This window comes from Ovis aries, chromosome 7 (genome assembly GCF_016772045.2).
Source record: "Ovis aries strain OAR_USU_Benz2616 breed Rambouillet chromosome 7, ARS-UI_Ramb_v3.0, whole genome shotgun sequence".
Taxonomy (NCBI): Eukaryota; Metazoa; Chordata; class Mammalia; order Artiodactyla; family Bovidae; genus Ovis; species Ovis aries.
The window spans coordinates 22281616-22305771 of record NC_056060.1 but is presented as its reverse complement, the minus strand read 5'-3'; the positions used below and the strand labels follow the sequence as shown (position 1 = coordinate 22305771).

General features: G+C 44.2%; 2 long non-coding RNA genes across 12 annotated transcripts in view; one reads left to right on the top strand and one right to left on the bottom strand.

The window, feature by feature from the left end:
* The first annotated feature begins 239 nt into the window (after positions 1 to 239).
* Positions 240 to 24156, top strand: part of LOC121820050 (uncharacterized) — a 28577-nt gene continuing 4660 nt past the window's right edge. The window contains exons 1-3 of one of the 2 annotated variants that reach the window (XR_006060513.2): positions 240 to 369; positions 7967 to 8095; positions 16926 to 17855. This is a non-coding gene — a long non-coding RNA (uncharacterized LOC121820050). Of the gene's footprint in view, positions 370 to 7966; positions 8096 to 16925; positions 24082 to 24156 lie in introns of both variants that reach the window. The other variant, XR_009601444.1, reaches the window with a different exon arrangement.
* LOC121820049 (uncharacterized) overlaps positions 2306 to 24156 on the bottom strand; it is a 34348-nt gene continuing 12497 nt past the window's right edge. For 2 of the 10 annotated variants that reach the window (XR_009601438.1, XR_006060510.2), the window contains exons 2-3: positions 18568 to 18840; positions 2306 to 17405 (exon numbers count right to left, since the gene is read on the bottom strand). This is a non-coding gene — a long non-coding RNA (uncharacterized LOC121820049). Of the gene's footprint in view, positions 18841 to 22091; positions 22268 to 24156 lie in introns of all 10 variants that reach the window. The other 8 variants (XR_009601437.1, XR_006060511.2, XR_009601435.1 and 5 more) reach the window with 6 other exon arrangements.

The following is a 24156-nucleotide window of genomic DNA, read 5'->3' as shown; positions in this document are numbered from 1 at the left end:
ATAGCATTTCACACTCTTTTGCAATTGCTCCGTGTCTGTCTCCCCAAAAAGCTGAGCGCTCTCAAGGCAGAACTTTACATCCTTATGTCAGAAGTTTCCTCTTACATCTCCCAAATAGCACCTGACCTGTGATGTCATTAGCCCATGTTTGCTGAATAAACAGTCTGACCTGTGGCCTTGCAAGCCTATCGCACTCTCTCTGAGGAAGTGGCTAACCCCTAGCCACCCTTACAACGGACAAAACATCCCATGGCTAGACAGCAGATGATCTGGGCAGGGACAGGCAGGGGACCAGCACACCGCAGAGTCATCTCCATAAAGCCATGCTGTGGACCTGTGCCCTCTTCCACCTGGCCATCTGCTGGGCAGGTAAGGACAAGCTGATGGGCTTTTTACTCTTCAGAAAAGTCAGGAACAGTTTGCTGGGGTCAAAGGGAGAGCATTGCTGAGCATGGCTCTGGCACTCCTCCCCGTGGGACAGAAGGACTTCTCTGAGGCCTCTCTAACTTGGGGCTTTCCCTTTCAGGGATCTCTTTGGATATGATTTTTGGAATCAGAGACCAAAACTCTGACTGTCCTCCTTGGGGAGCCTGCCACCTTCCGTTGCAATGTAACTGGAGGGAACTGGAAGAACTATCAGATGAGTTGGTATAAGAGGAATGAGAATAACGTCTTAACTTTGGTATACAGACTAAGCAATAATTCTAATGAAAATGTAAGGGGTAATTTCAAAGGGAAAATTGATACTTCAAAAAATCAATACGTACTCAACATTCAAAAAGCAACAATAAAAGATGTTGGAACTTACTACTGTGGATCCGACATCCACAGTGCCACAGTCCTGATTCTGATCGCCTCAAATCTCCCCAAGTCAAACCAAGGCAGCAAATCCAACGAGAGACCATCTTTGGCTAAGATAAGTACCTCCCCTGAGGTGAGACCACTCATTAACCTCAACAGGAACATCTGTTAAGAGAGTCAGGAGTTGAGCTGGGGCCTTATCTTTGTAGTTGGTGTAGAGGGACTTTCTTTATCAGCCAAAGTGGGCAGAAAGGTCTGTTAGGTTTTGTACAGGGAGACCAAGGGGACCCTGCTTCTCTCTCACAACTCCTGAGAAAAGACCAGGGGAAAAAAATAGCTTTCAATACTGAGAAGTTCTTCTCATTGCAGAGAGGCTGAGATGAACATATTTCTACTCTAAGGAGTGCTTGCTGTAGCTCATCCCAGAGTCTTTATCATGAAAGCCTTTGTGTGCATAAACCAGATAAAGCAATGATGGTTTTCCATTACCATCCTAATCAAAATTTCCAAAGCTATTAGAGATAGCTTTAACTCCTAGTCTGTGATGAAGGATGACTACAGTCATTTTCTGAGATGCTCCCTAACTATTTCAGGTATCTAATGTTTTATATCTTCCCTTAGTGACAGAGGAACCCAGGGGACTCATGGGGAATGCAGGGAGGGATAACACATGGCCTTCTGTTATGAGGGTTGCCAAGAGAGATTTTGGAGACAAATATTTGTGGCAATGTGGGATTTCTGAGGTGGTCATAAATCAACTGAATTTAAAAAAAAAAAAAGAAGAAGAAGAAGACCCCTGAGTCACAAGTTGAAATGGAGGAGACTGAAGTATCTGGAACTAGAGGAAGTCAAGGCCTGGAGGCACCACTGAGCAAACTGAAGGGCAGGAGGGATTAAAGACACAAACATTTCATAATCATCAAGGGAATGCTTTCATCCAGTTGGCCTTAATAGCCATCTCTTTGTTTTTCTGCTCAAGTATCTATCTGTCTGGAATCCTCTGTATACATAAGGTTAAAAGTCAGGCATTAGGATACAGAGTAGATGTGAATGTGAAAACTACAGCTTTCTTCATGCCTTCTTCCCAATATTCTTTCCAATGTTACCTTCATCACACATTTAGTTACAGGGCGCTTACTGTGTTTATAATATTAGTACAGGTCACGGGAATAGAAAGAGTTCTGTGTTAACTTCTATTTTAAATTGTATTCTCATCAATGGATTTATCGTTTATTTTAGAAGACAGAGCATTAGAAATTACAACTAGAGATATGAATAAATGATTTTTAAAAATACTAGCAAGTACAACCTAACAGTGAGTGCTGTGACTTCACATGCACTATTCCAGGAGTTCATGAAAGGACAACCAGTATGAGAAAGGTTTCCTAGGATAGCTAAGGTTTGCAAAAGTTGTTACTTGGATAAGTGGGAAGGAAGAAGAAGGATATTTCAAGAAGAGTGTACTAGGTATCTACCTTCATATAATGAATTATCACAACACGGAAAGGTTCAAAGCATTTATTATCTCACAGTTTCTATGGGTCAAGAACCCAGGCATGTCTTAGCTGGGTCCTCCTGGGTCTCTCATCAGGCTGCAGTCATCTCAAGCATCTGCTGGAAGAGAATCCACTTTCAAGTTCACTCACGTGGATGCTGGCAGAATTTGAGTCCTCACGTAGACTTCTCCACAGGTTCCATCATAGTATGGTACTTACTTCCCTACAACAAAGGAGAGAGAGCATCCAAGATGGAAGGCACAGTCTTTTGGAAACAATCTTAGCAACGACATTCCATCGCATCTGCCATATACCGTTTAGTAGAAATGAGTCAGCAAGTGCAGCCCACACTCGAAGGAAGGCGATTGTGTGAGAGCATGAGTGAATACCAGGAGGTAGGGCTCCTTGAGGGCCGCATCAGAGGCTTCCTACCACGAGGGATTAATGTAGCAGAGCAGGGAAAGAGAGAGCAAAAGCTCTGCTTGAGACCAACTTGTTTAAACCCTCCTGGCTACACGACCAGCGAGATTTGATTTTATCTTATAAGCCAAATTTTCTCAAACTTTATTGTGTAGACAAAGCACTAAGAGAGATTGTTTCCAATCCAATTCTGAACCCAGTCTACAAAGATTCTAATTCGGTGTATCTGGGGGCAGGCCTAGGAAGTATTTATAACAAGGACCCTGGGTGATTATGATGCACGTGGTCCAAGGACATGTCTGAGAAATCCTGCTATAAGCAGAAAAAGAACTGTTGGGTATATCCAAGTTCTTCTGCCCTGATGACAGAGAAATGGGCATTAGATATGATCAAAGAATTTTAAACAATGGTTTTTAATTCCAACTGCATATTTGACTTACTTGGGAAACTCTTTGAATATACCAATGTCTGGAATGTATCTGGAGATTTTGATTGCACTGGTGTGGGCATAGAGCTCTAGCTCCCAGGTACTTCAGCCTCCCCTCCCTGTCCCCTTCTGTTCCCCTCTCTGGTCTAAGACCTCCTGTTCCAAATTCGGTCTCTGGACCAACATCATCACATCACCTAGAGGTGTCAGAATGTAGAATCTCAGGTCCACCCTAGGTCTACTGAATCAAAATCTGCATTTTCTTAAGATTCCCTAGATTAATTATATGCATATTAAGGTTTGAGAACCACTGGTCTAAGGTCCCTGTCATTATTGAAAAATATCATGGAGACATGTAAATCAATTTTTCACAAATGTCACCCAAGAATCTATTTTTGTAAAAAGCTCCTGAAGGGACTTTGATGCACAGCCAGGTGTGAGACTCACAATAAGCAATCAGTCATCCTCAAATCAGGTTACAGATTATTTGTGTTACTAATATAATAAATGGTCTCATTGAGGTGCTATTGTGTCCTTGTATGCTCCTTGGAAGAAGGCATTACATAAATTCTAGGTATGACCATTTCTCATTTATCCACAAGCATATTAGGAAATGAATTAATATTTATTGAGTCTGTGTACTCTTTAACACACCATGTGACCTTCCTGGATTAGCTACTGCAACCCAGGACCTTGTGTTACGCACCTTCAAGTCAAAATCAAATCAGAAAAAAAAAAAAAAAAGACCATGAATCATTAGTGTCTGATTGATTAAGTCTGATGGGGAAGAAAGAAAAGGGATGGAAGATAAGACCATGTGTCTCTAGTTGTTCGCTCCTCCTGCAGGATGGATGAAAACGTGACGTTCTGGCCCATATTGGGCTTAGACAACTCAGAACCTGAGACGGGAATGGGGTGAGCATGGAAAACAGAGCCCGGAGCCAAGGAAAAGGGACATTTGAGGGGAAAGCAAGCAGACTGCCCAGTAACAAGCTGAGAGAGTCTGGGCACAAAACAATGAAAAAAGAAACCAGACAAGAATTGAAAGTAAAGACCTAGAGAAACCCCTGAACTTACCAGGAGACAGATAAGAAAGCCTTTTACATAATATTTGAAGCTTCAGACATGGGTGGAGATAGGGCCACCAAAAGCTCTAGTATAGTGTGAGCATGGACCAAGTGTTTCTGCAGAAATCCAAGAGCCAAATGAGTGATATGAACGTCAGCAAAAATTTTTGTATTGTCCTAGTTCTTCCCTACTGCACTGGTAGAGGTGATTGAGGGTTGAATAAATTTATTTTATTGTTATCCCTATTATCCTGCTTTCTGTGATTTTTATCCAGCATGAAAATGGATCACTTGAAAGAGTTCTGAACAGTAAAGAGAAATCCCAGAGTGTCTGAAAAAGTTCTGAGGTCAACTGTCAGGGAACGACAATAAGCATACCACTTCCACCAGGCTCCCAAGCAAAAGAGTCCCTGGGCATCCTGTGTGGCTAGAAATGAAGGATATGATGGTTCAAAAGGTACAAGAAGTTACCATGTAAGAAAGAGAGAAAAAAAAGAAGTTACCTTGTGTCCAAGTGCAGTGTCATCTATTGGCTGCACTTACAAACAAGTCATTCAATATCCTGAAAACACAGTATGGAGTAAGAGGCAAGAGAGAAAAAAAGAGAGAATCAGAGTACACTTCTTCCTCTGTATCAAACCAAGGAAGATAATGTCATTTCTATCATGAGGTGTCACAACCTTAAAGAAATGACTCATTATAGAATCCTGAAAGTGCCCAGGGAAGATACAGAAAGGGGCTGAATGAGGAAATGGACTCAAGGAAATCCAAGCTGTGACCTTCAGCCTAAACAATTAAGAGTTTAAACAGAAAATTAGAATCGTTGAATTTGAAAGCCGGAAGGGATCTTAAAGGTCAAGTAGGAATCTCTCCATTCAATTTATATGTTCATTAAATATTGATTGAGTAAATGACCATTCAGTCTCAAGTATTTTCAATGATAGTCCTTACATTAAAAAATCACTTCTTATTGCGGATCAAAGTCTGCCTCCCCGTAACTTTATTATGTTGGTGTTTGTTACACATTGTGAAGCATAACACACTAAGTTCAAACCTCATATTTTCAACTATTTGAAGACAGCTATCATATCCAACCTCCAAATCCTCGTCTCTTGATGCCAAATACTCTCAGCCATTCCTCATTACTCTCTCATACATTTTGAACTCTTTCAAGAAAAGAATACAAGTTCAATATATTTTTCTGTTCCATACAATTCTCAATACGATGACTATCATATAGTGGGTAGTTAATAAATATGACTTGACTATGAGCACATAAAGTATGTATTCACCTGGTATGTATTCATTCTAGGTATCCTGGTTGTTTAGCATATCCATGTAGATGCTTCAAAATTCCCTCAGCAGAACTCCAAGACTTAAGTCAAGAACTTTGTTTTAAACATGACCCTTTCCCAAGGTTTCCTATCTTACATATTACCTCAAATCCATGCACTTCTCTTCATCCTCCACCACTAACACCTGGATCCAAACTACCATTTTCTCTTGAAATGTTTCATCAGCCTTTTGAACTGGCTACCTGGTCTCTGGGACCTTTCAATATATCCTCCCTAATTCTGAAAGAGATGGGAATACCAGACAACCTAACCTGCCTCTTGAGAAATCTGTATGCAGGTCAGGAAGCAACAGTTAGAACTGGACATGGAACAACAGACTGGTTCCAAACAGGAAAAGGAGTGCCTTAAGGCTGTATATTGTCACCCTGCTTATTTAACTTCTATGCAGAGTACTTCATGAGAAATACTGGACTGGAAGAAACACAAGCTGGAATCAAGATTGCTGGGAGAAATATCAATAACCTCAGATATGCAGATGACACCACCCTTGTGGCAGAAAGTGAAGAGGAGCTAAAAAGCCTCTTGATGAAAGTGAAAGAGGAGAGCAAAAAAATTGGCTTAAAGCTCAACATTCAGAAAACGAAGATCATGGCATCTGGTCCCATCACTTCATGGGAAATAGATGGGAAACAGTAGAAACAGTGTCAGACTTTATTTTTCTGGACTCCAAAGTCACTGCAGATGGTGACTGCAGCCATGAAATTAAAAGACACTTACTCCTTGGAAGAAAAGTTATGACCAGCCTAGATAGTATATTCAAAAGCAGAGACATTACTTTGCCAACTAAGGTCCGTCTAGTCAAGGCTATGGTTTTTCCAGTGGTCATGTATGGATGTGAGAGTTGGACTGTGAAGAAGGCTGAGCACCAAAGAATTGATGCTTTTGAACTGTGGTGTTGGAGAAGACTCTTGAGAGTCCCTTGGACTGCAAGGAGATCCAACCAGTCCATTCTGAAGGAGATCAGCCCTGGGATTTCTTTGGAAGGAATGATGCTAAAGCTGAAGCTCCAGTACTTTGGCCACCTCATGCAAAGAGTTGACTTATTGGAACAGACTCTGATGCTGGAGGCATTGGGGGCAGGAGGAGAAGGGGACGACAGAGGATGAGATGGCTGGATGGCATCACGGACTCGATGGACATGAGTCTGAGTGAACTCCGGGAGATGGTGATGGACAGGGAGGCCTGGCGTGCTGGGATTCATGGGGTCGCAAAGAGTCGGACACGACTGAGCGACTGAAATGAACTGAACTGAACTGACAGTAGGCAATGTGATCCATTTAATATACGATCACAGTCATGTCAGATCCCTGATTTAAAATCCTCTAAATTACTTCCCATTGCTTATAAGCAAAAGACCAAAATCCTTAAAGAGACCTCTAAGACTCTGCACAATCTGACCTCTTCTCACCTCCACTTCCAGAACCTCTCACCTTCTCTCCTTCCATTTTCCATGCTCCTGTCAAACAGGTCTCCTCCAGTTGCTTCAGTGCACCAGGTTTTTGTATCCTTCCACCCCAGGACCTTTGCACATAGTGTTCCCTCCTTATGGAATACGTCTTCTGTCTCCTCATCACTTATTTAACTCCTATTCATCTTTTGGATCAAAGTTTGCACATCAGTTCTTCATATGTGTCAAGATGTCCCAGCAAGTTCAGATTTGGGGTTTTAAATATGCATTCATATTTCTGTCTGTAATATATTTCACTAATTGAATTAATGTTTAGTTTCTCATTAGTTTGAAAGCTCTGAGACACCGAGGACTCTATCTGCTCTTGCTTATCTTAAACCTGATAAACTGCAAAAATAAATTTCTACGAATAATTAGATGACTCTCCTAGATTCCAGAATGTCCCAGAATTTGGTGATCATCACTGACTCTGGGCTGCAGGTAGGTCCCCAAGCCTTGCTATATTCTCACTTTGGGGTGGTCTTGAAGTCTCCAGAGTCACCCTGTGCTACAGACAAAGTGTTCTCAGAGACCAGTGATTTCCATCCATTCTCTAGTTGTCTGATATACTCAAGAGCCTATTACAGGGCACACTGGACAACTGAGATGCTCAGAGGATGTATCCTCTGTAGATTTGAGCCAGTTCCCGCACAGGGATCTAGGACGGGTAAGCAAAACCTACCCAGAGAAACTGGCCAGCTGTGAGAAATCAGAGGGGCCGATACGATGATTCTCTTCTCAGTGACTCCTGACTGGGCTTCTGATGAGCCTTTTTGGTGTTTTGGATTTGGGATGGGCATTTTCAGTAGCTATATTATTAAAATGCACAAGTCTGTAATTATGGGGATGGATACCCTCACCCCTCAAAAATGTACTGAGCACGCACAATACTCCTGGTGCTGTGCCACATGCTGAGCTATGGAAACCATTAAGGCTCAATTCCTGTCCTCAAGGTGCTCTTCCCAGTGGGAGAAACAGACAAGAAATTAAAGACATTAACAGAGGAAGGAGCACACAGCTGTGAGAACATAGAGCGGGAAGTGATGGCCTAGAGCTGGGGATGGCTTCTCATAGGAAGTGAGGTGAGCTCCTAACAGAGAAAACACTACTTCCTTGAAGAAATATATGCTTGGAAGATGACCAAGATGACCTGAAGATGACCCAGGAAGGAAGATGAAAACCCTTGATAGCTAAGTATATACATGCGCACACACACACACACACACACACACACACACACACACACACACACCCCTTTGGCTGTATGATATCTACAGTTTAAACAAACAAATATATTGAAAACAGATGGAAATTTACTGAACTTAGGCTGCCGCTGTTGCTGCTGCTAAGTAACTTCAGTCGTGTCCGACTCTGTGCTAGACACAATCAGTCTCTTTTTGTGGGGAAGCTAATGTCTATCAGAGCTTTCACAGGAGCTCTTTAACCACAGATGCAGCAAATTCCCTGCCAAGCAAAGCTTAGAGATTTCCAAAGTACCACTGTTGTGCAAGCCACAAAACAGACCAGCTAAGTGGGAATGGCATGGGTTGAGGAGATAAAGATTTAAGAAAAGCAAACAGGAAAGGGGAACGGAAAGAACATTATTTCCTTGGATAATGGTCACTCCTTCCAACTTTTTGTTCTTATTGAAGAGCCTTCCCAAACCTCAGAGATTTCCCAGAATTTGGTGATATGGGGCACACCCATCCTGCTAATGGGAACTATGAGGAAATGGGGAGAGACTATTAGGAAAGTAATGTAGAAGCTTGATATTACTTCTGGATTTACATGGATGTACGAAATAAAATTGTCATTATTATTAGTTCAGTTATTTCAACTTTGAATCAGTTTTTATAAATTAGTGAAATGCTAAGAATAATAAATTTGTGCACTTTCGCTTTGCATATCCACCTGATTTTATTTAATTTATAATAATTGAATGCAAAACTCTCAATTATCTTTATTCACCTTAACAATGCAATCTAAATGTCAAAAGAAAAAAGTAACTGAGACACCAGGAAGGCCCAACACACTCTACAGGGAGGCAAATAGTGCCAGTGGGACTAGTTATGAACATTCACTTCTGTGTGTCCTTTGACTTCCTTCATTCAGTTTGAAATATTGAGATTTCCTCTCAGATATGTCAGCATCTGTAGTCTACACTAAGTCTACAAATCTCTATCCAAGCTGATGATGTCATCTCATTTTGTAGAGTTGTTTCTCACCAGAGCAAAAGTCTAACTTTTCTCCAGTGAAGTATAAAAAAATTCAGCTACAAACGGAGCTACTATGTTTTCTGCTTCTTCTCCAGGATTGTCTTTCTTTGGGAGCTCTGGAAAGAAGTTCATATTTATAGCAGCCTTCCGTAGTTCCCTCTTTGTATTTGTCAATTCTGCTGCAGTAACAAACAGCACCAATACGTCAATAGCTTAGATCTTTTTTTTTTGGTTGTTGTTATTCCTGCTTTTACTACAAGTTGGTGGCTTCAAGGTGCCTGCTAAGCTCTGCTCCCTGCATCTCCTCATTCCAGAATCCAAACTGAAAGATAGCTCAGTATTTGGAACACACTGTTCTCATGACAGAGGAAGAAGAACAAAAGAGCTGCTGGCAGAAACTCAGAGTGCTCCTCAGAGCATCTGCTTGGACATGACATACATTATGTCCACCCATGTTCATTGACCAAAGCCTCTGGGCCACACTCAAACTCAGCTGGGTGGAACTTGTACCCCTCCCTCAGAAGGCACTGTAGGAAATGAAGCAACAGGCAGGAATTGATCATCTTTTTCAAATAAAAGGGAGGATCGAATACTTGTGAATATAAGTGAATATAATAATAATGATACAACCTACCACACCCTTTGACTCCATCCATGTCATTTGTATCCAACATGGAGAATTTTTCCCCACATCAATTAAAAAGGAATTTGACATATATACCTATGGCTGATTCATGTTGATGTTTGGCAGTAACCAACAAAATTCTGTAAAGCAATTATCCTTTAATTAAAAAATAAATAATTTTTTAGTGAATTTGATTTTTTTTTCTTCTTAGAAAAACTCAGAGACCACGTTTGCCAAATTGTTCTTCAGAATGTCGCTATCCCTCAAGATGCTAATGGTTATTAAGCAGTTAAAAAGTACCCCATAGTCAAATAAGTCTGGCAAATGCTCTACCTTAATAGATCTCTATTAGCACTCATAATTCTTACTTAGCATATTATGTGCTCTGAGAACTCCTACTGTAAAGATGCTTACTTAGCCAGGACCAGGTTCAGAGAATGCTTTCTATAATGGCATAACCATTAATATCTTGTGAGATTCTAGTGGGCTTCCTTTCCTGATAGCTCATTTGGTAAAGAACCTGCCTGCAATGCAGGAGATCCTGGTTCATCTCCTGGGTCGGGAACATCAGCTGGAGAAGAGATAGGCTACCCCTCCAGTATTCTTGGGCTTCCCTTGTGGTTCAGCTGGTAAAGAATCCGCCTGCAATGCGGGAGACCTGGGTTTGATCCCTGGGTTGGGAAGATCACCTGGAGAAGGGAAAGGCTAGTGGCTAACACTGCTCTCAAGGATTAAGAGAGTCTCCCAGTGGATTCTTACTGTTTTCTTATTCCTGGGCATCCAGATTGAAGGACTAGTGCTGATGAGAGGGGTTATGCCTGAAGCCAGTGGGTCTGTGCTGCTGCTACTGCTGCTGCTGCTAAGTCGCTTCAGTCGTGGGTCTGTACAGGCCTCCAAAAGGAGGCCTGCATTCTTGCTAAAATCTTACTCCATGTTAGGAACATGAAGATGCTATTCAGATACCATTTTTTTGCCTGCCTAAGCACGCACACCTTGAGCCAGCTTTAATTCTTCCTTTATGCATCAAGTATATCTTGAGTCCTTTCTGTGCCGAATGCCAGTCCAGACAAGTTTGAGTACATGTTTGAGCTAGACAGGGGCCTTACCCTCCTTTAGATAAGAGGAGACAGACATAAAGCAGATCCGTGGGGTTTTCCAGGCTAGAGTACTGGAGTGGGTTGCCATTTCCTTCTCCAGGAGATCTTCCCGACCCAGGGATTGAACCTAGGTCTGCCGTATTGTAGGCAGACGCTTCACCATCTGAGCCACCAGGGAAGTCGGGAATAAATAGCCAACAACTATACAACCTCTCATCTATGTACTTTACCACCAGCCATCCATTTCTCCTTGTTTGTTTTTATTGGAATATAACTGCTTTACAATGTTGTGTTAGTTTCCGCTGTACAAAGAAGTAAGTCAACCATACATATATCCCCTCCCTCCTGGACCTCCCTCCCACCACCACCCCCGTCCCTCATCTAGGTCATCACAGCGCACTGAACTGAGCTCCCTGTCTTATAGAGTAGCTTTCCACTAGCTATTTCACACGTGGCGGTGTATATATGTCCGTACTACTCTCTCAGCTCATCACACCCTTCCCTTCCCTCCCCATATCCATAAGTCCATTCTCTCTGTCTGCGTCTCTATCCTCGAGCTGCAGTGCTTTCCATGCTTAGCTTCTGAGATGTTGTACTTTGCTGATTTTCCTCTACATCACTGGCTCCTCCTTCTCAGTGCCCTTGCTGACTCTTCTTTTACCCAACTTCTGAACACGGAGCACCAAGTGCCCTTGTCTAGGTCCCTCTTCCTTTCTGTATCTTCCCCTAGGTGATCTCATTCATGCTCACAGAGTTGAATTCCACAGACGTGGTCAAGACTCCCGAATTAATATCTCCAATGCAAAACTCCCCTCTGAGGATAAGATCTCCCCCCAGTTGAACCACCTTAGCACTTACACCTCTCTCTCTTTTTTTCAATTTATTTTTTTTCTCTGCACCTAACTCTCTTGAGTCATTTCATGTTTTCTCTTTTTCCATGATTGTTTAGAAACTTCCTTTATGCTCCTCCTAATTTATAAACCCCTTGAGGGTAGGAATTCTTAGTCTGTTTCATCTCTAGTTTCTACAGGGTGTTGCATAGTAAGTGTTTAATATATGATTATTGAATTTAATGTGTAAGCTGAATTTCTGCTTTAGGGATCTCTGACACACAGCCAGTAATAAAAGGGAATATTTTATTTAAAGAAATAATGCCTCATCGTTCTGTATTTCCAAATGAACAACCTCAGATGAGAGAACACAGCTACATACTTTGACATGAGGTGAATACTTAAATTTAAAAATGCTAAATGGAGCCAATATCATCCCTTGTGGTCACTGGAGCTGCCACAAAGGTTTTATATTAATAAATTGCCTACATGCCACAGCCCATCTGGCAAGGCTGGTATGTCAGTGCCCATTTGTATCTGCTCCCTCCTTTGAAATGAAAAGATAAAAGAAAATGACAAGGGTTTGCCTAAAACTCTCCCACCCAACTAGAGCAAGGGTTCAACCACATAATGCTGATTCCTTGATTTAGATTCAGAACCAAAGAGGAGGACAAAAGAGGCAGACCCCCTGGATTCCAGGAAGATGCTTCGCCAGCTGCTCTAATAGCTTGTGGCAACTGCACCTCTGCCCCTTCTTCTGAATTTTGATCCTGTTCTTTTCCAAGCTCTTCCCAAGGCCTCTTCCACCCAGCAAAATCAGCTCGTCTCATATAGCTTTAGAAGAAAAGAGGACTGATGGAAGCTAAGGATTGTCTAGAGAAAATCCAAGAGCCTGTGTGTACTTGATGATCTGCTAAAGTAGGTCGGGGTCATGATGACCATACAGAGAGGCCCTGATTATAATGTAGACATGACCCCATAGCCCCATGGTATGTGTACACAGAAGCTGCTTTTACTAATTGTGGTTGCCCTGAAAAAATTTGTCCTTGGCCTCCACATGCTTGAAGCTTTAGGGTTTAGTCTTTCAAAATGAGAGGAAAATCGTCTGGATTACCTTTCTTCCATAAAAGTAAATATTTTTCAACTACCCTGGCATTTTAAACTCTATTTTCTTTTCTTGCTAGTTTCCTTTCCCTATCACACTTCCCTGAATAAACACAGATTGTGCTGTAATATTTATTAACAAAGGGTTCTCTGGGCCGACAGTGGTTTTAGGAATTCTACCGGCATTTAGTATGCTGTCCAGCTGAGTCCCCAGCCACGTTGTAAGTGCCCACTTTCTACCACGTTGTAAGTCAACACAAACACAGCAGATTGTGAGTAGAGGCAACAGTTCTCCTCCTAGCACACCGCAGTCTCTGGGTCACCAATCTGGAACTTGAGCTGGCATGTCTAAAACTAAGGTCTTCTGACAGAGACAGACGACTGTCTGTCAGTGGAGTCTTGCAAAAAAATCCCCTTTCCCTGTGCTCTCCCAGCGCATCTTCTTGGCACGTGCCCTTCCCTCTGCATCTTTTGTTTCCTGCATCCCTGATTTCTCACTGCAGCCTGGACACTGAGATCAGTTTAGATTGATGCTGAGTGCTCTGTACGGACCGCGATTTCACTCACAGCGCTGCTTCGATCTGACGGGTGCTGAGGTTCTTCCTCACGCTGGGCTGTCTCACTGCCCATGGCTCTTCCTTCACTCTCCTTTGGTAACATCCCAGTCCACAGTCACTTCTCAGCCACACACGTGTGCAAACTCTCAGATTCCTTGGCAATTAAAGCCCTGCCAACTTGGGTAGCTTGTATTTCTATTCAGTATTCTTTTCATTCACTCATACCAAGTGTTCATTATGCAGCTCAGGGTTAACAGCCCTTTAACTTGTCACTTCCATGATTAATATAACAGCACCTGCATTCTAAACTAGATTTGAACACAGCGGCACTGTGGTCATCATTAAACAACCACTTGTAACTATTGTGTCCCTGGCCATGGCGAATATGATATACGGGTAACATTGTACTTACCCCAGTCCTTGGCCCTATACCCATGCCCACTTTCTACCACAGACTCGTCACAAACCCCACATAACCAACGAGGATGTTAGAGTTACAGACGGTATGGCAACAGGCAGAAGCAAAAGCAGAGTGGGTGCCCTTCCTGGGACATGACAAGCGTTATGGTAACTCAAGCTGCTGTCAGACAAACATCCACTCACATACTAATTTTCCCACTTCACTGATTTCAGAGTCTCTTTTTCCAGCCCTCAGAGCTACCTCCTGGCCACTTTTTTTTAAATCTACCCAGCTACCTTCCCCAAAGCACCCTAGAGGGTGTCCAGGTTTCTCTTCCATTGTTTCCTCAGCTCTATATCCTTAGAGCTGACTGCATGTTTTAGCATTCTTTCAGTCTCATTCCTTTTCCCCATCCAACCTGTGATAAAACTAAGCAAAAGATGCATTAGTTCAGAGCACAAGAGGCAGGAGATACCCTGGAGCTGTGTTTGGGCTAGAAGGCCAACCAGAAAAAGCATGGATGACACAAGTGTTTGCTGGTGGCTGTGGGAGCCACAGGCTGTTCTGGCAGTTGGGCCACCACACCCTTCTCCCAAGGAAGAGAGAGTGAGGCCTCTCCATCTCGGCATTTCACCTCCTCTGGCAGCACAGTTCCAATCCAAAGAAAAGGGGCATCTCAGTGTCTCTTGCTTGAGGTAGGGTGGGAAGCGTTCACCCTCGGGGGAGGCCTCAGCTATTTCCTCTCCCTTTGATTGGAGGATAAAGGGTTTGGTTTGCTTCCCTGTGGAAGGTAAGGCAGGGGATTTCCCTGGGGTTCTGGGAGAGCCCAGTACTGTCACCGCCCTCTGCCTTGGGCACCTTGGCAGGTTAGAGGATGTAAGATGTATAAGATCTTAATTCTACATGGTGCCCAAGTTACAGAATTTGAGCTCCTTAAAGGCATGAAAACACAGACATTCTACTCATAAGCTCTCATCTCCAAAGGAGAAAAAAAAATTTTATCTTCTCCCTCTCTCTGACCTATTCCCCAGTTCTACTGCCAAATAAGAACCTTGAGCAAAATATTTTTCTCCCTTTTAGGGGAGGAGAGTCGGAATGCTTTTTCTTATGTGCAGAGAAATATCACAGAGGGGGAGGAGCTTCTATTCCAAGCTTGTAAAGCAAATAACCTCTGGGCCCAATCCAGGTTTTTCCAGCTTTTTCCTCTCTATTGGATATTGTTGGATGGAAGTACAAAAATACCATTGTTTTGGGTTTGCTACTTTATAAATAGACAAAGGCATAGGATTAGCCTCTTATCAGCATGAACAGCTCTGTTCTGGCCTCTCCATGTTCCACCTGAGGACCACCAGACCCCCACAGTAATTCCAGCAGGCAGGGGAAAAGAAAGAGGAGTTCCAGAGACAGCAATAAATTTACATTCTACCCACAGCTCTCGCTGTGGCAGCAATCTTCACTGTGAAATCAGCAGTTTCAGGAGAGCAGAAGGTAATTCACCCCCTCCAAAACCACATGGCCACTTCAGGGCACTGCACACATCTTCACTCTTTATGGCAGGTCTCCTTGGATGACTGTGCTCTGTTGTAAGTCTGGGAATTACAGGACAGAATCAAGGAAGCAAAGAGGGAGGGAGAGTGGGAGGAAGAAAGGGAAGAAAAAGAGAACACAAAATGAAACACATCGAGAACCCATTACCCTGTGGGGCTGGTGCACTGCAGGCTGCGTTCCACCTCACACAGAGAGAGATATGCTGTCCACAGCCAGCACACTCTCCTGGCTTAATTCATTCTCTCAGGAGGATGTAAGTAGGGTATAATTTAGATCTTGACGGTCAGGGCAGATTTGTCCATTTTAATCCACAGAGAAGGACCCAGAAGGACAAGGACAAAAGCGCTTAACAACCGTTTACTAAACACCTACTTAGTGCCCAGCACTGCTGTCGGTGTTCAGGGCAACCAGGAGATAGCTGAAGCTGACCTCAACAGGCCCTCATGCCCTCTGATTCATAGGAGGAGGGCAGTGAGCCATCACTAGAGAGGAGAGTTATTGAGGGCCCTCTCTTGGTCCTGGAGAAAAGGATGGGACTGACAGTCTGTCCCAGTCATAGGTGACATCTGGCCACAGGTTTTGGTTTGTCCCCAAGGCCAACACTATAATAAGCCTTCACTGCACTAAAGGTTTATTCTTTGTTTTACTAAATGATCCTCTAACACAGTGGTTTCAACCCGAGCTGCACATCAGAATTAACTAGGGAGTTTTCTTTACATCCTGATGCCTGGACCTCATCCCAGACCAATTAAATCAGACTCTCTGTGGGTAGCACCCAGGCTTCAGTATTTTTCGAAACTCCCCAGAGGATGCCAGTGTGAGGCCGAGATGAACCATTGCATCGAGGTGGAGGTGATTGTGCTACTTACCTCTCCAGTTCTCCTCTGCCTCTGTACTCCTCTTGTCTAAGCTATTATATTTCCTCTTTATTTTTAGTTTGTTCTACTTTGTCCTTTCAGTAGCTAATTCTACAATACCCCATTAAACCTTTTCTCATGCTTTAACTTTGCTTTCTCTCATTTAATTTTCATTGCCCGCTCCACTTACTCCGTCTTCCCATTATGCTTATTTTCTGCTGTGCTTTCTCTAGTACAGCATCGACGCTTACAGGGCCCTTGACATGAGCAGAGTACTACAGGAGACACTTAACTGCTACTAGAAATTAAATCCAATGCAATCATATTTTCCGTTAAATCCTGTGTGACAGTTATGGGCCCTGGTCCTGCGGAAGATGGGCATTTTGGCAAAGTCTATCTCCCTTTCTAGGAAGCAGCTCCCTGGGTACATAAATTAAAGATCCAAAATAAATATACTGCAACAAAAAATAAAAGGAACATCCGCAACGAGGGGGGAAGGAAGATTAAAAGCTGTCTGAATCTAAACAGTACACGTGCCCTGCCAAAATATTGGCCTCACTTACGAGGGAGATGCTGCCATTTGCAAAAGCCCCCAGATTGTCTGTGAAACTGGTGAAGCTGTTCTCTGGGGGCAGAACACCTGCGGATTCGGGCTCATTTCCTCCTCGTTGTCCACAGGCAAGCCCGAGAGCACACAGGCGAGTGCAGAGGCACTAAGGGTGAGATGAGGAACAAAGGGCCGGGAGACAGTCCCAGAAGCAGGCTCTTCAGAACCCCCGTCTGAAGCCACGCAGCGCATCTCCTGCCACTCGGGTAGGAGCCGCCTTGGAGCCTCAGAACTGCAGAACCTGCGGCCTCTTCCTGGGCCAGGTGAGCCCTGAAGAGCCCGAAATGTTGTCACCCTCAAGGAGCCTAGCCTGGCAGTGAAGCCAGTGGATGTTTGCCCAATAGTTGGGTGAATGGAAAAATGACTTCCCTGATGAAATGACTCCCGGGAGAGACGACAAGAAGACGAAACTAGAAGGCGGCTGTGTCACCCCACTCTGATACTTCAGTCCCTCGATGCTCTGCTGGGGCTCCTCTCTCTTCTTTCCCTCTGATTTTGTTTTTCAGGAATCAAGTCAGACGTCTTGTTGGAGCAAGAAGAGATGTTTGTTCCTTTTAGAGAAAGTGATATTTTGCAGTGCCAAATGACAGGGGCAGGGAAATGAATAATTTCATGATAGACTGGTGTCAGAGGACCCAAGATGGTTCCCTGAACTTTATATACCAACGAGGAGACTTCTATGGCCCCAGTATCCAGAACAACTTTACTGGCAGAGGCCAATTCTCCCTGGAGATTCTTGAAACTACAGTGAGAGAGGAGGGACTTACTACTGGATGCCCTCCTCACAGTGCAACTCCTCTGGCTCTGCATGCGTGCGTGCGTGTTACGTCACTCCAGTTGTGTCCACTTCTGTGCAACCCTATGGACTGTAGTCTGCCAGGACCTTTTGTCCGTGGGATTCTCCAGGCAAGAATACTGAAGTGGGTTGCCATGCCCTCCTCCAGGAGATCTTCCCAGCCCAGGGATAAAGCCTGCACCTCTTACGTCTCCTGCATTGACAGGTGGGTTCTTTACCAGTAGGACCACCTGGGAAGCCCCTGGCTCTGCGCAGGTTACAGCAAAGCCTACTCTTCCCATCTTCCACAATGATCTAAGGGTAGGTCTCCCTATAGATCAGTCACAAGGTGTACCCATGCATATTATTTTAAGACTGAATGAGGCAGCATTATCCCCCATTTTACTGTCTAGAAAACTGAGGCTTAGGGAAGTTAAGTGACTTGCAAGTAAGTGGTGATGTCAGGTGCAAACCCAGATTCTCCAAGTCTAAATCCAGTGACCTCTCCACTACAGAACAACTGCCCCTTGAGACTACAGGAGGCTGTGGAAAACAAGGGTTCCTGAGGACACTGCCCAGCCTGCTATGTAGACAGTGTTTGGTCTGAGGGTCATGTGAGCAGAGGTGGGCTTACCCAGCTGCCTGCTCATGGCAGTCTGTGCAAATTCAAAGAAATGGAGTATGAATTCAAAGAACTCAACTTGAAGAACAGGAAAAGCAGCTCTCTGCTTGAGGTTATGGGGAAGTGAAGGCTGAAATGTGATGAGCAGGCTTGCAAAGGTCCCGACTTACTATCCTCAAATCTTTCCTTCTTCCTTCTGTTTTCAGTGAGGCCAATAAACAGATCTTTCTCCATTGCTATGTCATCTGTGTTCATGTGCTTGGGACTCCTCAGGCACCACCCTGGCCCTGAAAATATTTAATGAAATCTTAACTACCTCAGCCCCACAGCACTCTCCAGCCACTGTGCATTAATGGAAAAGCCAGAAGGACAGTTTGTGTATTAAGGTCAGTAGTTTCTTAACCTTCCTCCGTCTGGTAAGTCTGAAGGAAGCAGATGTTTCTGTAATGATATGGCCTTATCTTTAGAGCCACAGTCCCAAGGCCTGAGGTCCTTCCTGTGGCCATGATCTTGAGAATGTTCTCTTTATTGATGTTCCTGTGTGCTCCTGGTGTGCTGTAGACAGCAACTCACTTTCAAGTCAGACATCCTGTGAACAGAAGTAATCATTTCATTTCAGTCAGCATTTTTGAGGACCAGTGTGGGTTCCACTGTTTCCATTATTTCCCCATCTATTTGCCATGAAGTAATGGGACTGGATGCTATGATCTTAGTTTTCTGAATGTTCAGTTTTAAGCCAGTTTTTTCATTCTACTCTTTCACTTTCATCAGGAGGCTTTTTAGTTCTTTGCTTTCTGCCGTAAGGGGTCTGTGTATCTGAGGTTATTGATATTTCTCCCAGCAATCTTGATTCCAGCTTGTGCTTCATCCAGCCCAGTATTTCTCATGATGTACTCTGCATACAAGTTTAATAAGCAGGATGACAATACAGCCTTGATGTATATTCAGAAAACTAAGATCATGGCATCCAGTCTGATCACTTCACGGAAATAGATGGGGAAATAATGGAAACAGTGACAGACTTTACTTTGGGGTGCTCCAAAATCACTGCAAATGGTGACTACAGCCATGAAATTGAAAGATGTTTGCTCCTTGGAAGAAAAGCTATGACAAACCTAGACAGCATATTAAAAACCAGAGACATTACTTGCCAACAAAGGTCCATCTAGTCAAAGCTATGATTTTTCCAATAGTCATGTATGAATGTGAGAGTTGGACTATAAAGAAAGCTGAGGGCCAAAGAATTGATGCTTTTGAACTGTGGTGTTGGAGAAGACTCTTGAGAGTCCCTTGGACTGCAAGGAAAGCAAACCAGTCAATCCTAAAGGAAATCAGCCCTGAATATTCATTGGAAGGACTGATGCTGAAGCTGAAACTCCAGTACTTTGGCCACTTGATGCAAAAAACTGACTCATTCGAAAAGACCCTGATGCTGGAAAGATTGAAGGCGGGAGGAGAAGGGGCCGACAGAGGATGAGATGGTTGGATGGCATCACCGACTCAAGGGACATGAGTTTGAGCAGGCTCCAGGAGTTGGTGGTGGACAGGGAAGCCTGTCATGTTACAGTCCATGGGATCACAAAGAGCAGAACACGACTGAGTGACTGAACTGAACTGATGGGTCCCACAGGTGTTTTGGAGGGATTACACAGGAGATAAAGACCAGAGTAAGCAAGAACGAGGCCACACTTATACATCCTAAAGAACTGCGCATGCCTGCATGCGAAGTCCCTTCAGTCGTGTCCAACTCTTTGCGCCTCTGTGGACTGTAGCCCACCAGGCTCCTCTGTCCATGGGATTCTCCAGGCAGGAATAGTGGAGTGGGTTGCCATGCCCTCCTCCAGGGGATCTTCCTGACCCAGGGATCAAAACTGCATCTCTTAGGTCTCCTGCATTGGTAGGTGAGTTCTTTACCACTAGAGACTTAGCAGTAGCAGCAGCAGCAGCAGCAGCAGCAGCAGCTGCGCCACCCAAAGTACTGTATACAAAGGCAAAAATGTGGGGCTGAGGGGCTGTGATCTGGTAGAAAGATGCCTCAGGAATGTGCCTTGAGGTGGTATTCTCATAGCACATAAGATTGAGAAAGATGGAAAGAATGGGGGGCCAATGGAGATTATGGGGAAGAATGGATAAAGCGTCCCATCAGTCTTGTCTCTCCTACTAACTGTCCAAGTCTCAAATGTGCTGGTTTTTATATAAATGGCAAAAAAGAAGGAAACTAACAAATAGCCAAGCAATGAACCAAGTGTTGGCAAATATAATTTCATTTATTCCTCACAGATTGTGAAGAAACGTAAGTTCTTCCTGAGCTCTCTCCTGTCACATGAATGGCCAGGCATCCCCCAGGGACTGGAAAGTTGTGACCTAATTGCGGAGCAGGAGACAGAAAGAATGACTGAGCACCAGGAACAGAGCCTGCTCAGAACCTGAGGAAGGGGGCATCCAAGGGTGGGGCCCTGGCACACTTTTCTACCTTCTACCTAGGCAACCAGCATAGGCTATTTGTGCTTAAGTTCCATCTTGCTCCTGCCATGGGCCCAGGCCAAGCTGCTGTAGCAGATCCTGACTCTTCCTGACCAGGTAGTCTCCTGGCCACACCCTGCCCCATTTTCCTTCTCCAGGGGATCTTCCTGACCCAGGGATCAAACCAGGGCCTGCTGCATTTCAGGCAGATTCTTTACAGTCTCAGCCACCAGGAAAGCCCCTACACTCTGCCCCAACTCCCACAAAACCTGCTCCCTCCCCACTGCTGTCTTCCACCTCTGGCTTTGATTTATTGTTCAGGCAGACTCTATCCTCATCAGGCCCAGAAGAAGGTTGTCTTTGTCCATTAGCATAAAACTTTTAAAATTACCTCTAACCTGTGGCAAATAGAAATCACAGTCATAAACATAAGCACTACCTTGGAATTTTTCAGAATGACTTCTTGAATGATTTGAGAGTATTCAACAATAATTATCTAAGAAGACAGGCTTATTTGAGTCCTGCTAACTGTTCTTTTGATATTAATGCAACTTTAAGCCTACAGCACTTCCTCCTGCCTCAGGGCCTTTTAAAAATAAGTCCTCCTTTCTTCTGCAGAAAGTTCTTTCCCTTCACAGGCCCCCTATACTTGGTGTATCAAGCAGAGTCCCAGCAGGAGAGAGAGGGCATTGTCAAAAGGGTGATTAGGGAGACTCTAATGAAAAGGACATTTGTGGGCAGATGTTAAGAATGGAATTGTGTCCCTCAGGAAAAATATGTTCAAGTCCTAACCACCAATAGCATAGAAAGTGACCTTATATGGAAATAGTATCTTTGCAATTGATGTAATTAGTTAAGATGAGGTCAGACTGGAGTAGGGTGGGCCTCTAATCCAACATGACTGATGAATTTGTAAGAAAGCCCTGTAAAGACAGAGACGCTAAGCAAACACCATGTGACAGCTAAGGCCAGCCAAGCCAAAGAACACCCAGGACTGCCAGCAAACTAGCAGCTTCTAGGAAGAGGCAAGGAAGGGTCTAGCTAAAGGTTTCAGAGTGGGCATAGCCCTGCTGACACCTTGATTTCAGACTTCTAGCCCCCAGAACTCTGAGACAATAAACCTGCTGTTTTAAGCCATCCAGTTTGTGGTACTTTGTTAAGACAGCCATAAGAAATTAATACTGCTGGGTTATGGGAAACCCAGAAAATGATAGTGAAACATCTGGGTTTGGCAACAGAAAAACAGCTGCCACCCTAGGCCTGAAGTGTGAAGCACAAGAGCCTTTACCAAAAACTGCAGCCTCCGGTGGAGGAAAGCAGAGACTAGCACGGCGCAGCCAACTGGAAGTAGCCTGGAGTGAAAACACCCCACCTCACCTTTCTCCTTCTTTCCAATCTCCTGCTGGTGCCTCCCATTGGCCAAAATAAACAAGATGTCAGCAAGCAGGGGAACCAGGTAGATGTTGTCCATTGAGGTCAGCCTCTTAGAACAGTGGTCCCCAAACTTTTTTGCACCAGGGTCCGGTTTTGTGGAAGATAATTTTTCCATGGACCTGGAGGTGGGGCATGGTATCAGGATGATTCAAGCACATTATATTTATTGTGCCCTTTATTTCTAATGTAATGCTGCAGCTGATCTGACAGGAGGTACTGGTCTGCAGCCTGGAAGTTGGGGGCCCTGTCCTAGGGGAGGAAATAGAGTAATCTGGAGGGACAAACAGACACTATCCAGCACTCCTGGGTAACTTCTGCTTTTAAGTCTCAACTGCAAAGTCACTTCTTTAAGAAAGCCTTCCCTGACCTCCTGACCAGACTCTGGCCCCTGTAATATGCTCTCAAAACCCTGCATCTGCAAGGTCCTTGTCAGTCTGCAGCACTGGAGAAATTCATTATGCAAATCAGTAAGCAGTGACTGGCGCTCATGCTAGAAACTAAACTCCCTGAGAAAAGAGACCATATCTGTTGTTCATCACTGAATCCTCAAGGTCTGGCGCATAGTAAAAATGACTAGATTTATAGGATGTGCCAAGAGCCAAGCAACCTGATATAAAAAGATCAGATATGTAAACCCAGAAAGTTGCCCATGGCAACAAACTGTAGAGAACACGTACACATCCTATGGGTACACATATTGCAGTTTGTAGTGTCAGAAAACATGACCACCTTGAGTACTTGCTCATGGTCCTCTAGAAATGCTGGGTGAGAGGGGCTGTTGGATAACTGAGATGATAAGAGGAAGAAGAGCAACTACCATGAGGTCAAGCAAATTTGAGCTTGCTGCTAAGTCACTTCAGTTGTGTCCGACTCTGTGTGACCCCATAGATGGCAGCCCACCAGGCTCCCCCATCCCTGAGATTCTCCAGGCAAGAACACTGGAGTGGGTTGCCATGTCCTTCTCCAATGCATGAAAGTGAAAAGTGAAAGGGAAGTTGCTCAGTCATGTCCGACTCTTAGCGACCCCATGGACTGCAGCCCACCAGGCTCCTCCGTCCATGGGATTCTCCAGGCAAGAGTACTGGAGTGGGGTGCCATTGCCTTCTCCAATTTGAGCTTGCTTCCACCTGAATCCTCAGGCCAGTCTGGTCCCAGTTACACTGGGGGAAACAAGAAAGCTCATGTGGGTCTTGCTTCACCTGCACCCATCCTCAGATACTGGACGCCTCTTTATAGACCAAGTGGTCCTCTTACCAGCACTTCCTAGTTTCCATTACTAATTACCTGTTTAATTTCAATATCTCATAGATTATTAACCTTGAAACCCAAAGTGCAGGTCCCAAAAGTTCAAATACACCTCTCTTTTGAAGTACATCTAAATTTAGCTGTCGTAAACAGGGAGGTAGTGGTGGTTTCTAAGTTTTTTACATTGGATTTCTCGTTTATACTTGGGTGAGTCACCCTTATCCAACTTTGCCTGGAGGGAGTTGGCAGTAAACACAATCATTACAACACCCACAGTCCTTGTGAACACACTATCAACCTCTTTATTTGATGGTTCTTATGATTATGGCTGTAAATGTCAATAATTCTTCTTGCTATTAACTCTTAGCAGCACCACAGAGCACACAACATACACCTCTAACATGAAAATGGAGCGACAATATCAAACTTAACTTCTAGGGTGGGTAGCATTGAAGGGCATTGTCATCTCATTAACAGGCAGCAGGCTCCACATGCTTTCTGTGATTGGCAAAATATCTCTTATGTAACAGAACAGCTGCCAGAGGTTGGTTTCCTCAGGCAGAAACATGTCACAGAGGTGTTGACTCAGAGGAGGGACCAGACAAGGACCAGTCGGGAGGCAGAGCTGTCCCCAGGCGAGCCATGCAGAGGGTCTGCTCCTTCATCCACCCCACCCTCTTCTGGGCAGGTAAGACAGATCCTGGAAACTTAACTGAGCAAGACTCAGTGAGGCATCAAGGCTGCCAGGGCCAGGCCCTCAAGC